Genomic DNA, 14,976 nt, shown 5'->3' with positions numbered 1-14,976 from the left:
ATTTTTCTAATGTCCTTCCTTCATTAACATTTATTTCTGGTGGGCAACCAAGATCTTTGGCAATAGCTTGTAATGTTGGGGGGGGCGTGGCACAAGGGGCTTCTGTGACCAACAACTGGAGAATATCATCGTAAGGAAAGGCAAAAGTGAACACGGGACTTGCTCTCTACAGACACGACTGTTTTATTGAAAGAAAACAGCGAGGGGCCTCAGCTTCCGGCTGGATGAAGGCTGAAACTTTGAGCCAGGCTAGGGTGCGAGTTTATAAGGAGAATCCCAAGGAAAAGCCACGCTGTGTACCAGGTGCAGTTGAAAAAATTATAGCTGTTTGTGTCCTTGTTCAGAATAGGCTTCTTTAGCCAGGGATGTCTAAGGGAGGATACTCAGATGGTCCCTGGTCCTTCAAGGCCATCTGGGCTAAGGGGAGTACATCAATCAGGAAAGGTGTCAAACTTAATGGGGCTCAATGCCTCTGTTGTTTCTTTTATTGCCCTGAGCCTTGGGGATGCCATTAACTCTTTAGCTCCCTTCTGGTCTTTAGGGAAGGCCATTGACCCTTCAATCATCCCTCTGACACCAAAATTTTCTTGTAACGATCTATGTAGAATCCAGAGTCTTAACCTGGGATTTTCCAGGTGCCAAAAGGGTCAGCAATACATTCTGGTTTTATAAATTAATTACACCGACTCAGTTGTTCTGTTCAGCATGAAATGGACTAAGACACACCTACTTTGATAGGGGAAGGGACAGAGGAGAGAAGGACACATAGTAAAGAGGTATCTTTGGGAAACACAGATGAGGCATTTTGGAGAACAAAGGGCACTGATAGTGTTTGAATGGTCTTCAGTCTTCAGGGTGATAAACCTCCACCAGGACATATATGGTAGATTTGCTTTTTTCTTTTCTTTTTCTTTTTCCTTTTCCTTTCCTTTCCTTTCTTTCTTTCTTTTTCTTTTTCTTTTTCTTTTTTTTTTAAGTTAGGGTTTCACTCTAGCCCAGGCTGACCTGGAACTCACTACGTAGTCTCAGAATGGCCACGAACTCATGGCAACCCTCCTACCTCTGCCTCCCTAGTGCTGGAATGAAAAGTGCGCGCCACCACGCCTGGCTTTCGATTTACTCTTGATCTCTTCCCGGGGAGTAGAAGTACTCCCCCAAAGAGAACTCATGGGAGTCTTCATTCCGCAGAACTGTTTTCGTTTAGTTAGACAAAGAGAGTTAGACAAAAGCTGCTTCCTGCATCTGGAGAATCTCACATGTCTTTACCTTGAGATCACCGTTGCATGAACGCAGCAGCCCACTGGGTGGGTCCTCGTTCTGTACAGCTGCCAGTTGCTCAGTCAATATTTCTGAATGAATGAATTAGTGAGTGAATGAACATAGCAGGGTTAGCTAGGTAGGGAGGCTATTATTTGATGGTCAAGCAGGTGACATGGAGATTGGGCAGATGAAGTCCAAATTCTCTCTCTGGTGATCCTTCATCCCAGCAGCCTGGGCTCCTTCTGAACTCAGCATATTTGGAAACTGTCAGGGACTGGGCGATCCTGCCTACTCACTGGGTCTTTCCTAACGATCGCAGGGACTCAGGACTGGTTTCTAAGAACCTTTGAGGCCAGAGCTAGGGAGCAGCAAGTTTGAGTTAAGAAGCCTGAAATTTTAAATCGGCTACTCGGTTTATTGACCGGGCACTTTTTTCTGGAACAAAGTGGGACAAGGGAGTGTTTGACAAGTTCTGCTGAGGTGACCAGCTTGAAACGAGAGCAGTGAACAGGGCAAAGGAGACCCTTAGCGCCTCAGCAGGTTGGGAGCTTCAGGTTGAAAGACTCTCACACAATCCCCGGGAGGGTGGGAAGAGGAGGAACCGGGCCGGCTGGTGAAACCGGCTGCTGGGTAGATAGGTGGGTGGTTGAGGAACAGTTGCTGATGGCTCTCCTGGGCCTGTGGTCAGCCTGGGCTCTTGCTGTGGTCTGGCGCTCATGGCATGCAGAAGTCCCTGGTATTGATTTCCAAGAGAGAACTCGATGTTCTTCCGGAAATGGTCTTTATGAGAGCTCAGGCAAGATGGGTTGTCCAGATGTCCAGCTGGCCCGGCTAGCAAGGCTTTGAGCAAAGCCCCATTAAAAATAGATCTTTTAAGGCATTTCTTCCATGATCTCCACTCTGTAGACAAAATATGGGAACAAGGCTGAGGCCTGAGGCCTGTTCCTTTTCACCACTGTTCCCCCCCCTTTAAAAAAATATTTATTTCTTTGAGAGAGGAAGAGGCAGAGAGAGAGAGAGAGAGAGAGAGAGAGAGAGAGAATGGGTGCATCAGTGCATGCAGTAACTGCAAATGAACTCCAGGTACATGTGCCACCTTGTGCATCTGGCTTACGTGGGTCCTAGGGAATTGAACCTGGGTCCTTTGGCTTTGCAGGCAAGAGCCTTACCTGCTAAGCCATCTCTCCAGAGCCCCCCTCCCTTTTTACTTTTTGGTGCTAGGGTTTGAACCCAGGGCCTTGTGTATGCTAGGCAAGCACTCTACCACTGAGATACTTCTCCAACTCCACCTTTCTACAACAGACACAGCCTTCTAGAATGCCACGGAGTCAATGGATGGCCACTGCCAGAATCTGGGAAGGGGGCAGGGGGATGCCCAACTCAAGTGTTGTGATTACAGATGTGTTATATCACCACACCTAGCTTAGGAGACAACTTTTTTTTTTTTTTTTTTCAAGGTAGAGACTCACTTTAGCTCAGGCTGACCTGGAATTCACTATGTAGTCTCAGGGTGGCCTCGAACTCATGGCGATCCTCCTACCTCTGCCTCCTGAGTGCTGGGATTAAAGACGTGTGCCACCACGCACTGCGGCAATTCTTTTTTGAGTGGTGTGTTTGTATGTGTGTGGTGCATATGTGTGGTGCATATGTGTGGTCTGTATGTGGAGACCAGAGGTCCATACTCGTGTCTCTTCAATCACTTTTGTTCCATTTTTTTTGAGATAGGGTCTCCCATTGAACCTAGAGCTCACTGACTCAGCTGGCCAGCAAGCCCCGGGAATCCTCCTGTCTCCGCCTCCCCAGTGCTGGGACTACAGGCGTTTATCACCACACATAGCTTTTTATCAACTTTTTCCAAGATTCGGTCTCAGGTCCTCATGCTTCCATGGTACGCACTTGACCAACTGAACCATCCTGGCAGCCCAGGAGGCAACTTTGTTTTCTGTTTGCTTGTTTTGGCATTGTGTGTGTGGTGTGTGCATGATGTGGTATGTAGTGTGATATGTGTGTGATGTACATGTGGGTAGAGATGTGCACGCCCCTCGGGAGGCCAGAGGAGAATGTCGCATGTCCTCATCCTCTGTCATTCCTCTGCTGGATTCCTTGAGATGGAGTCTCTCCCTGAATCTGGAGCTGCTGTTCAACTGACTGACTTGCCTGGGCGTATTCTCCTGCCTCTGCTCCCCACAGGACTGGGGCTACTGATGTACTTGGCCATGCCTAGCTTTTTTTTTTTTTTTTTTTTTTCCTGAGGTAGGGTCTCGCTCTAGCCCAGGCTGACCTGGAATTCACTATGGAGTCTCAGGGTGGCCTCGAACTCACAGCAATCCTCCTACCTCTGCCTCCCAAGTGCTGGGATTAAAGGTGTGTGTCACCATGCCTGACTTGGCCATGCTAGCTTTTTCCGTGTATGCTGGGCATTAAACTCAGTCTGTCTTAGGTCCTCTCAGACCCCATGCTTGGGCAGCAAGCGCTCTTACCCACTAAGCCATTACCCCAGAGGCAACATTTGAAGAGATAAAATAAGTATATATGATCAACAATTTGGCAAAGTCATCAGGCATGTGATGTGACAAGGGCCTGTAATCCAGGTCCAGATTCTAGATCTTTCTGTACTTCCCCAGGCTGCCCATCTCAGAGGTGAGAAGACACGTAGGTCACTGCTCCACAGAGAGTGAGAGGTTGCTGGCTGGTTCCAAGGGTTCCCCCTGCAAGGTGTTCAGAAAAGAGGAAATTAGTCAGGATTAAAGGGAGTGCCAGAGCTATTTGGAGGATGGTGGTCAACAGAATCCTCCACGACAGTCTGGAAAAATCACACAAGGGAAACTCAGAAGCTGAGAGACCCATTTCAGTGAGAAAACATATTTACATTTTTAGACAGAAGACATGCTTATTCTCCAGCACTGGCCTCCTGCCCTTGACCTCTGGCTTAGAAACAAAAGGGGGTTGTTTGATCCCTGAGTTGGGTCTTTGCTCACAGCCTATGGTGTGTGCCCAGAGCATCTGGGTGTGCGCCTACAAGGGGTAAGTGTGCGGTTTCGGTGCTGTTCAGCTCAAACTCAGATCAGGTCTGCATTTGAGACCACTGCTGGAGGAGAAGGAGGAGGCCCCAGCTAGAGAGACTCCTCCTTGTTCGCCATGCTGGTGGAGAGCAGTCTGGCAGCACTGACTAATGTGAATGATCCAGCATCTAGGAGTGTAGACCTCTGAAGTCGTTTGTCCTCATTAGATACTGTTTTCCTAAAACAGCCTGTTGGTTCGACAATCATCACAATGAACTCACCCCAACACCTGCAGTCCACCCCTCTGGATACAGAACTCAGCTTTCAAATAATTTGTTTTTTTGTTTTTATTTCTATTTATTTATTTGCCAGCGACAGAGAAAGAGGCAGATAGAGAGAAATAGAGAGAACCGGAGGGCCAGGGCCTCCAGCCACTGCCAACAAACTCCAGACACATGCGCTCCCTTGTGCATCAGGTTAACTTGGGTCCCTGGGAAACGAGCCTCGAACCAGGGTCCTTAGGCTTCACAGGCAAACCCTTAACCGCTAAGCCATCTCTCCAGCTCAGCCCAGACCTCATCTTTCAAAAGAGCGTGGCTTTATCTAAGGTACTTCTGCCTTTCTTTCTTTTCTTCTTTGAAACAAAGTCTCTAGGCAGCCAGGCTAGCCTTGACCTCATGATTATACTGAGCGAAGATCCTAAATGCTGGGATTGCAGGTCTGCGCCATGACCCCCCCCGCCCCGACTACGTCATTCCCACACCTTTGGGGACCTGTGCTGCACAATAGTCACTTCAGACATTCAACATATATTTGGGGGAAGTACTTTCCTTCCTTTGTGCTGGCCACTGCGCCCAGTCATGGAGACAGAAGGTCATCAGTAAGATGAGGTCAATGGGCGGCAGGCAGTTTATTTTGGGGAATTACATCCACCTAAGCAGAAGCTGGGTGGCCTTCTTGGTGCCTCTTCTGCCTGATTCCACACCCCACCCACCAGCACGGCGCCTCTGGCTGGTTCTGCTTCCAAAACACATATGGCATTCCCCTTCTTTTGGCCAGTTTCATTAATTTTCCTCCCAGTCCCAAGTAACTACCCTCTCTCTCCCAGAACCATGCACTGACCTTCCAGCTAGGCTCTGGCCTTCTCTCCCTCCTCCCCCGGGCCCTTTCTCCACGCCATAGGCAGAGGCATCTTTTAAAACAAACTACCAACACTCTTCCTTAAAACCCTGCAGTAGATGGTTTTCTTTAAACTTTATTTATTTATTTGTAAGCAGAGAGAAAGAGAGAGAATGGATACTCCAGAGCCTCTTGCTACTGCAAAAAAATAAAAAATAAAATAAAAAAATCCAGATGGGCCAGGCGTGGTGGCACATGCCTTTAATCCCAGCACTCTGGAGGCAGAGGTAGGAGGATTGCATGAGTTCAAGGCCACCCGAGACTATATAGTGAATTCTAGGTCAGTCTGGGCTAGAGTGAGACACTACCTTGAAAAACAAAGCAAGCAAACAAAAACAAAAAATCCAGATGAATGTGCTACTTTGTGCATCTGGCTTTACATGGGTACTGGGAAATCGAACCTGGGCTGTCAGGTTTTGCAAGCAAGCACCTTTAGCCACCGAGCCACCTCACCAGCCCGGGTCTTTCTTTTTTAAATTGGTATATACTAATTGTATACAATAATGGGTTTCCTTAGGAAATTTTCATGAAGAGCTATAGGTAGTCAAAGCATTATAAGGAACTGGGGATCTAGCTCTCTGGCACAGCATTTGCTTAACATGGGTAAGGCCCTGGGTCTGATCCTCTTTTTTTTTTTTTTGGTTTTTCGAGGTAGGGTCTCACTCTGGTCCAGGCTGACCTGGAATAAACTCTGTAGTCTCAGGGTGGCCTTGAACTCACGGCGATCTGGGTCTGATTCTCTGCACCACCAATAAGAAACCAAGACATTACACAGACCATCAGTGTTCATGTTTTTAGAAATTTTTTTTTGATTTTTATTTATATATTTGAGAGCGACAGGCAGAGAGAGAGAGAGGAGAGTGGGTGCACCAGGGCTTCTAGCCACTGCAAACGAACTCCAGACATGTATGCCCCCTTGTGCATCTGGTTAACGTGGGTCCTGGGGAATCGAGCCTTGAACCGGTGTCCTTAGGCTTCACAGGCAAGCGCTTAACCGCTAAGCCATCTCTCCAGCCCATCAGTGTTCATCTTAATGGAGCTTCAGAATGTGAGTACATCAGGCAGCCAGAGCACTCAGATCTGGAAGCAGAACTTCGCCCCCCAACTAGCCCTTTGCAAAGTGACCACTATGTTAACTTCTAAGCTATTGATTTGTCTTTCTGACTTTGGCCTTCATATACATAGACTTACAGAACAAGTACTTTGGTTTTTTGATCAACATTCTATTTACTGGGTTAATGGTAAAAAGGGTATATTTTAATCTATTTGCAAAAAACCCCAAAAAACAAAAAACCAAAAAACAAGAAAGCCCACCTAAGGTCCATCAGAGGAACAAAGCCTTACTACCTTCTACAGCTGAGCCTGTGCCCAGAGAAATATCCAGCATTCAGGTATACATAGCTCATCAAAGGATAAGGGGCTGGAGAGATGGCTTAGTGGTTAAGGTGCTTGCCTGTGAAGCCTAAGGACCCAGGTTCGATTCCCCTTCCACGGTAAGCCAGATGCACAAAGTGGCACATGCCAGGTCCTGGAGCACCCATTCTCTCTGTCTGCCTCTCTTTCAACAAGTAAATAAACAAAATATTTAAAAAAGATATGCATAAGGATGTTCATATCGGGGCTGGAGAGATGACTCAGCTGTTACGGCGCTTGCCCGCAGAGCCAAAATACCCAGGTTTGATTCCCCAAGACCCACATAAAGCCAGATGCTCAAGGTGGCACATGTGTCTGGAGTTTGTTTGCAGTGACTGGATGCCCTGGTGTGCCCATTCTTTCTCCTTCTCTGCCTCTCTCTCTCTCTCTCAAATAAAAGAAAAGAATGTTCATATCAAATCCAAGTGAGAAGCTATCAGGAAGGAAATGAGAAGCTATCAGGAAGGTTCATAATGCCCCATTTATACAGTGGCTAAAGAGCTTGTCCAAGATCGCCCACTTGGTATGTGGCATACCAAGGACTAAAACTGAGGTTGACAAGGACATGCAGGCTGGCCTCTGTCTCTCTGTGGCCTCTTTGAATTCCCTCCCTCACTCTCCTCTCTACTTAGTCCAGCTTGGTGCCTGGCCCTTGTTTCTCTTGATTAACCAGCCAGATTTGAACTTTTCTCACAGCCTATTTATTTCTTTACAGGCAGGGTCTTGTGTAACTGAGGCTGGATTTGAACCTCTGATTCTCCTCCTTCCACTTTCTGAGATTATAGGTGTGCACTACCACACTGATACCACCTAGGGGCAATCAGATCTGGTATTCTTTGCCAATTAAGGAAGTAAGAGGCAGGAAAGTATTTTTTTTTCTCAATTTTTTAAAACATTTCCCATGATTATAAAAAATATCCCATGGTAATACCCTCCCTTCCTCCACTTTCCCCTTTGAAATTCCATTCTCCATCATATCCCCTCCCCATCTCAATCAGTCTCTCTCTTATTTTGATGTCATGATCTTTTCCTCCTCTTATGATGGTCTTGTGTAGGTAGTGTCAGGCACTATAAGGTCATGGATATCCAGGCCATCTTATGTCTGGGGGGAGCACATTGTAAGGAGTCCTACCCTTCCGTTGGCTCTTACATTCTTTCTGCCACCTCTTCTGCATTAGACCCTGAGCCTTGGAAGGTGTGATGGAGATGTTACTCAGTACTCCAGTCACTTCCTAGGAAAGTATAATTTAAAAGAATAAAGTTTATTTTAGAGTAAGAAGGAAAGAAAACCAGCTTCTCACAGAGGAGGGGGCTTCCAGAACTGGTAAATACCCACCGTTTCTGAGGGAATTGAACATTTATTGAAAGGGAAAAGCCAGCCAGGTGTCTTGAGTGTGTGATTGGCTGGCTTGAAGTGAACTTGAGAGGCACTGATTGGTTTACTGGCATCCACTGTAGTCATAGGAAGCTGATCAGGCCAGCCCACCAATCAGCGCTAACGAGGGGAAATTCCTCCAGAAGTCATGTCTCCTCTATGATAGCCTCCTTTCGCTGTGTTGTATTACCAAGGGCTTTTTTTACCCCCCAATCTATGTGCCCAGAAAACTGTCTCCCGCAGCGTTTCAACTCCCAATTTCTGCGGTGCTGGGGAGGGAACCTAGGACTTTGTCCTCGCTAGGCAAGCACTCTAAACTGAACTCCATCGCCAGCCCTCAAGGCCTTTTATGTGGTTTGGTATGCATGTATACAATGTGTGGTGTTGTGTGTGTGCACATGTGTGTGTAGATGCATGTGCCCTGTGTGTGTACACGTGGAGAGGAGAGGAGAGCCTTGGCCATCCATCCTCTGTCACTCATCTGTGTATCTCTTTGAGATGCAGTCTCAACCCAGTTTTCACAGGCCTCAGGGGAGTCTCTGGTCTTTACTTCTAGCACTGCGGTGGCTGGCCATGCTCAGTTGTGTATGTGGAGGCTGGGGAGTCCCCCTCAGGGTGAATGGGGCTCTCTCCGGCCCCCATGTTTGCATGGCAAGTGCTTTACATGTCAAGTCATCTCCCCAGCCCAAGGACATATGTGTGTGTGTGTGTGTGTGTGTGTAGTTTTAGAATAGTTTTGTAGTTTTTAAAAAACACTTGTAGTTGGACTTGATAACATACATCTGTAATCCCAGCACTTGGAAGGCTGAAGCAGGATTGCCACAAGTTTAAGGCCAGCCTGAGCTACAGTATAAGACCCTGTCTCAAAAGCAAAACAAAATAAAACAAAACAAAAAAAGCCAAAATATGTAGATAAATGACTATAACAGAAAACGTTCAGAGATAATTCAGAGTCTCTGAATCATCACTGTGGAACAATTGTCAGTCTTGGACCAAGGCTGTTGTCCTTTCTCCAGATATTATTTGGATGTCATTAGCTTTATTTTTATTTTATTTTATTTGTTTTTTTTGAGGTAGGGTCTCACTGTAGGCCAGGCTGACCTGGAATTCACTGTGTAGTCTCAGGGTGGCCTCGAACTCTCAGCGATCCTCCCACCTCTGCCTCCCGAGTGCTGGGATTAAAGGTGTGTGCTGCCACGCCTGGCTTTATTTTTATTTATTTATTCATTCATTCATTCATTCATTCATTCATTCATTTTCAGAGTCTCGCCGTGTATCCCTGGCTGATCTGGAATCTGCTAGGTGTAGACTAGGCTGGCCTTGAACTTATAAGGCTCCTCCTGCCTTTATCTCCTAAGTACTGGTCAAAGTGGTACAAGCCTATAATCCCAGCAACTCTCAGGCAAGAGAGACTTTTTCACTGATGTCCTTCTGTCTTAGGATCCATCCAGGACTCCATATTACATTTGGTCACTATGTCTCCTATGGCCTGTGACATCTCCAATTTTCTTTGTTTTTTTATGACCTTGATGGTTTGGGGGAGTATTGGTCTAGTATTTTGTGGAGGAACCCGCAAATGGAGTTTGATGATTTCCTAAGGAGTAAACTGGAGCTATGTGCTATTAGAAGGACCCAGTAGATAAAGTTACCATCACATGATGCTGAGGGAAAGGCTCCTATCCTGACCTATTAGTGACATTGTCAACCATGAGCGCCTGGTCAAGAGAATAGCTCCCCTTTCTAAAAAGTTTCTCCAATAAACAAGCTACTCCCTTCTACTCGTCCCTACGTCCTCAACCCTCCAGAGCAGATCATTGAAACGAGTCAGTAAGTACACCCCATGCTCAACATGGTGTATGCCTAGAATCACAGCATTTGAGAGACGGAGGAAGGAGCATCAGAAGTTCAAGGTCCTCCTCAACTACATGTTGAGTTTGAGGCCAGCCTGGGCTGCATGAGACTCCATCTCAAAAGAAAAAAAGAAGTAAAGAAAGAAAAGAACGGAAGTTTTTTTTTTCTCCTCTCCAGTTCTATTTATTTTTTAAAATCTTTATTATTTATTTATTTATTTGACAGAGAAAGGAGAGAGAGGGAGAGAGAAAGAGAGAGAGAATGGGCAGGCCAGGGCCTCCAGCCACTGCAAAGGAACTCCAGACGCGTGTGCCCCCTTGTGCATCTGGCTAACATGGGTCCTGGGGAATTGAACCTGGGTCCTTTGGCTTTGCAGGCAAATGTCTTCACCGCTGAGCCATCCCTCCAGCCCTCCAGTTCTATTTATTTGTTTGCTTGCTTGTTTATTCAGTTATTTACTCATTCGTTCAATTCATTATTTGCATATATATGTATGGACTCACGAAGACTTATTTTACTTTGATACAATACAATGCTATATTATTTATTACTAAGCTTATTAAGCAACATAAGAAATGTGGAATAAATGGCAACCAGGATTGCTCTCACACTGCTTTCCATGTCCCTCTAACATGCCCTTGGCCTTTTGTTTTTTCTTTCTGCTTTTTGTTTGTTTATTTATTTTTTGTTTTTTTCAAGGTGGGGTTTCGCTCTAGCCCACACTGACCTTACTTTGTAGTCTCACGGTGGCCTTGAACTCATGGCTATCCTCCTGCCTCTACCTCCCAAGTACTGGGATTAAAGGCGTGTGCCACTACGCCTGACTTCTTTTTCTTTTTTCCTTTCGTATACATATTCCTACAAACACACACACACACACACACACACACACACACACACACACACACACACTTGAATTTATTTTGAATTGGATTCTCATGCAGGCTGGCCTTAAGCTTCTCATTTTTCTGCCTCCACCTCCCACATTCTGGAATTACAGGCCTGTACACACCTGACTCAGGTTCATCCTTTTAAAAAAAAAAATTAAGGGCTGGAGAGATGACTTAGCGGTTAAGCGCTTGCCTGTGAAGCTTAAGGACCCTGATTCCAGGCTCGATTCCGGAGGACCCACGTTAGCCAGATGCACAAGGGGGTGCACATCTGGAGTTCGTTTGCAGTTTTTGGAAGCCCTGGTGCACCCATTCTCTCTCTCTCTGCCTCTTTCTCTCTGTTTGTCACTCTCAAATAAATAAACGAAAAATAAACAAAAATTTTTTAAAAAATTAATTATTATTTATTTATTTATTTATTTATTTTTGATTTTTCAAGGTAGGATCTCACTCTAGTCTAGGCTGATCTGGAATTCACTATGTAGTCTCAGGGCCTCATAGTCATGGTGACCCATCTACTTCTGCTTCCCAAGTGCTGGGATTAAAGGTGTGCGCCACCATGCCCAGCTTAATTTATTTTTTTTATTGACAACTCCATAATTATAGACAATAACCTATGGTAATTCCCTTCCTCCCCCACTTTCCCCTTTGAAACTTCACTCTCCATCATACCCTTCCCCCATCTCAATCAGTCTCTCTTTTATTTTGATGTCATGATCTTTTCCTCCTATTACGATGGTCTTGTGTAGGTAGTGTCAGGCACTGTGAGGTCATGGATATCCAGGCCATTTTGTGTCTGGAGGAGCATGTTGTAAGGAGTCCTACCCTTCCTTTGGCTCTTACATTCTTTCTGCCACCTCTTCTGCAATGGACCCTGAGCCTTGGAAGGTGCGATTGAGACATTTCAGTGCTGAGTACTCCTCTGTCACTTCTAAGTGGCTGCACCATTTTGTATTATCACAATCAATGAATAAACGCTTTGCATCCTTGCCCTCATTTAGTATGGACAAGTTTTTCATTTTATTTTATTCATTGTGACAGGTGTGCACTGATTTTTTAATTGTCATTTGTATTTATTTCCTTAATTATTGCGTCAGCGTTCTCTTGCTGTAACAAAATGCCCGAAGTAATCAATGTAAATGAGGAAAAGTTTACTTTGACTCATGATTTTGGAGATTTCGGTCCATGGTTACTTGGCCCTGTTGCTCTGGGGCTGTGGTGAGGCAGAGCATCACGGTAGAGATCATGTGGCACAGGGAGCTGCTCACCACATGGCGTCCTGAAAGCAAAGAGAACCAGCAGGGGCCTCAATATCCCCTTTGGCCTCAAGGACTTAACTTCCTTCTTCTGGTCTCCACCTCTACATGTCCCAGTAGCGCCATGTTCTGGGGGTCAAGATAGCATACATAGCATTTGGGAGACATTTAAGGTTAAAACTAAAGCCAGGTATGGTCTCACAGGCCTATAATGTCAGCATATGGGAGACTGTGGCAGGAAGGTTGTGAGTTCAAGACCAGCCTAGACTACAAAGCTAGACCCTGTCTAAAAGAAGTATATATCTGGGCTATAGAGATGGCTTAGTGGTTAAGGTGTTTGCCCTCAAATCCAAAGGGTCCCAGTACCCACATAAAGCCAGATACACAAGGTGACACATGCATCTGGAGTTCATTTGGAGTGGCTAGAGGCCCTGGTGTACTCATTCTCTCTATGTGCCTCTTTCTCTCTCTCCTTTTCTCTCTAAAGTAAATAAAATAAAATAAATTTAAAAAAATCTATCCAAGCCACAGCAATGAAAAAGTATATTTTGCATCTTTTGATTTGTATTTGCTATCTTTGCTGCTCTTCAGAACTTTAGCCTACTTTTAAAATTGAGCTGTGCATTTTGTACCTTTACATAAGAGTCCTTGCTTGGCCAGTAAAGGCCTTTTCACAAAGGTAACATTTACCCTGAGGCAAGAGCTGAGAAGGCCAAAGTTCTGATAAAGGAACCAAGTAGCCCAGACTGACTCACATCAAGTCAAATGATTTGTGACAAAGGTGCCACAGTCGTTCAGTGGAAAGAAAGTCTTTTTGACAATCGATATTGAAACAGCTGGAAACTTAGAAGAAAGTTTGCTTGACCTTTGGCTTAGTGGAAGGGTTTTAGATATACTGTCAAAAGCAAGAAGGTCCATGAACAAAACATTGATAAACTGGACTTTATCTGATGTAAATGGTTTGCTCTGTGAAAACACTGTTAAGAGAATAAAAGATAAGCCAACAGACTCTGAAAACATGTTTGCAAATCCTTTATCTTATAAAGACCTTATATCCAGAATAAAGAACTTTGTGTGGTGTGGTGTGGTGTGTGTGTGTGTGTTTGGTTTTTGTGTGAGACACAGTCTTATTATTTAGCCCTTGCTGGTTCCTAATTAACCATGTACACCAGGCTGTCCTTGACATGACAGTTATCTTCCTGCCTTTTTCTCTGGAGTTTGGAAGTTACAGGTCCTGTGAAATATGTTCTAGGCTTTTTTTTTTTTTTTTTTTTTTTTTTCAGTGCTGGGAATCAAACCCATGTCCTTGTGCATGATGGTAAGCTCTCGATCCCTGGCCTCTTTTTTTTTTTTTTTTTTTTGGTTTTTCGAGGTAGGGTTTTACTCTAGCCCAGGTTAACCTGGACTTCACTATGTAGTCTCAGGGTGGCATTGAACTCATGGCAATCCTCCTACCTCTGCCTCCCAAGTGCTGGGATTAAAGGTGTGTGCCACCACACCTGAATCTTTTTTTTTTTTTAATATTTTATTTATTTGAGAGAAAGAGGGAGAGAGAGATTGAGAGAGAGAGAGAGATTGAGAGATAGAGAGAGAGAGAGAGCGCACCAGGGCCTCTAGCTTCTGCAAATGAACTCTAGATGCATGTGCCACCACGTACATCTGGCTTACATGGGCCCTGGAGAATGGAGCCTGGGTCCTTGAGCTTTGCAGGCAAGTTCCTTAACTGGTAAGCCATCTCTCCAGCCCTGACTTGTTTATTTTTTATTTTTACTTTTGGCTTTTCAAGGTAGGGTCAGCCCAAGCTGATCTAGAATTCACTATGTAGTCTCAGGCTGGCCTCAAACTCACAGGGATCTGCCTACCTTTGTCTCCAGAGGGCTGGGATCAAAGGCATGCACTACCATGCCTGGTATGACTTGTTTTTACATAGAGGCATGTTTATATAAGTGTGTGGGTAGGGTACACAGGACATATAGACAGATATTTTACTTTGCCAGTTCACATTCTCTCCAGGAAAATTTCCACATCCCTTTCACTATTTTTTAATTTATGTAATGCTTCATGAATTTGTATGTCATCCGTGCACAGGGGCCGTGCTAATCTTCTCTGAATCATTCCAATTTGAGTATATGTGTTGTTGAAGTGAACACCCTTCTACTTAAAACTTTTTTTAATTATTTATTTGCAAGCAGAAAGAGAGAGAGAAGAAAGACAGGCATGCCAGGGCCTCGAGCTTCTGCAAACAAACTCCAAATGCAAGCACCATTTTGTGCATCTGGCTTTACATGGGTACTGGGAAATCAAACCCAGGTTGTTAGGCTTTGCTGGCAAATGCCTTAACTGCTGAGCAATCTCTCTAGCCCTCTTTCACTTTTTTTTTTTTTTTTTGATTGTTTGAGGTAGGGTCTTGCTCTAGCCCAGGCTGACCTACAATTCACTATATAGTCTCACTCAGGCTGGCCTCAAACTCACAGTGATCCTCCTCCCTCTACCTCCCAAGTGCTGGGATTAAAGGTGTGACCCACTACGCCCAACTCTTTCACTTTTTTTTTTTCCCCAAGGTAGGGTCTCACTCTGGTCCAGGCTGACCTGGAATTAACTATGTAGTCTCAGGGTGGCCTTGAACACACAGCAATCTTCCCACCTCTGCCTCCCAAGTGCTGGGCTTTCTTTCACTTTTTATTTTTAGAACTTTTTTTATTAACAACTTCCATGATTATAAACAATATCCCATCTTAATACCCTCCCTC

General features: G+C 45.1%; 1 non-coding gene across 1 annotated transcript; it reads right to left on the bottom strand.

Moving 5' to 3' along the window:
• Positions 1 to 14,269: 14,269 nt before the first annotated feature.
• LOC123459681 lies at positions 14,270 to 14,376 on the bottom strand. Its single transcript, XR_006636439.1, has one exon. It is a non-coding gene; the product is annotated as a U6 spliceosomal RNA (small nuclear RNA).
• Between the last annotated feature and the right edge of the window lie 600 nt (positions 14,377 to 14,976).

The sequence above is a fragment of the Jaculus jaculus genome, chromosome 3 (genome assembly GCF_020740685.1).
Source record: "Jaculus jaculus isolate mJacJac1 chromosome 3, mJacJac1.mat.Y.cur, whole genome shotgun sequence".
NCBI classification, from domain to species: domain Eukaryota; kingdom Metazoa; phylum Chordata; class Mammalia; order Rodentia; family Dipodidae; genus Jaculus; species Jaculus jaculus.
The sequence above is the reverse complement of the archived record's forward strand: the minus strand, read 5'-3'. Positions and strand labels throughout refer to the sequence as shown.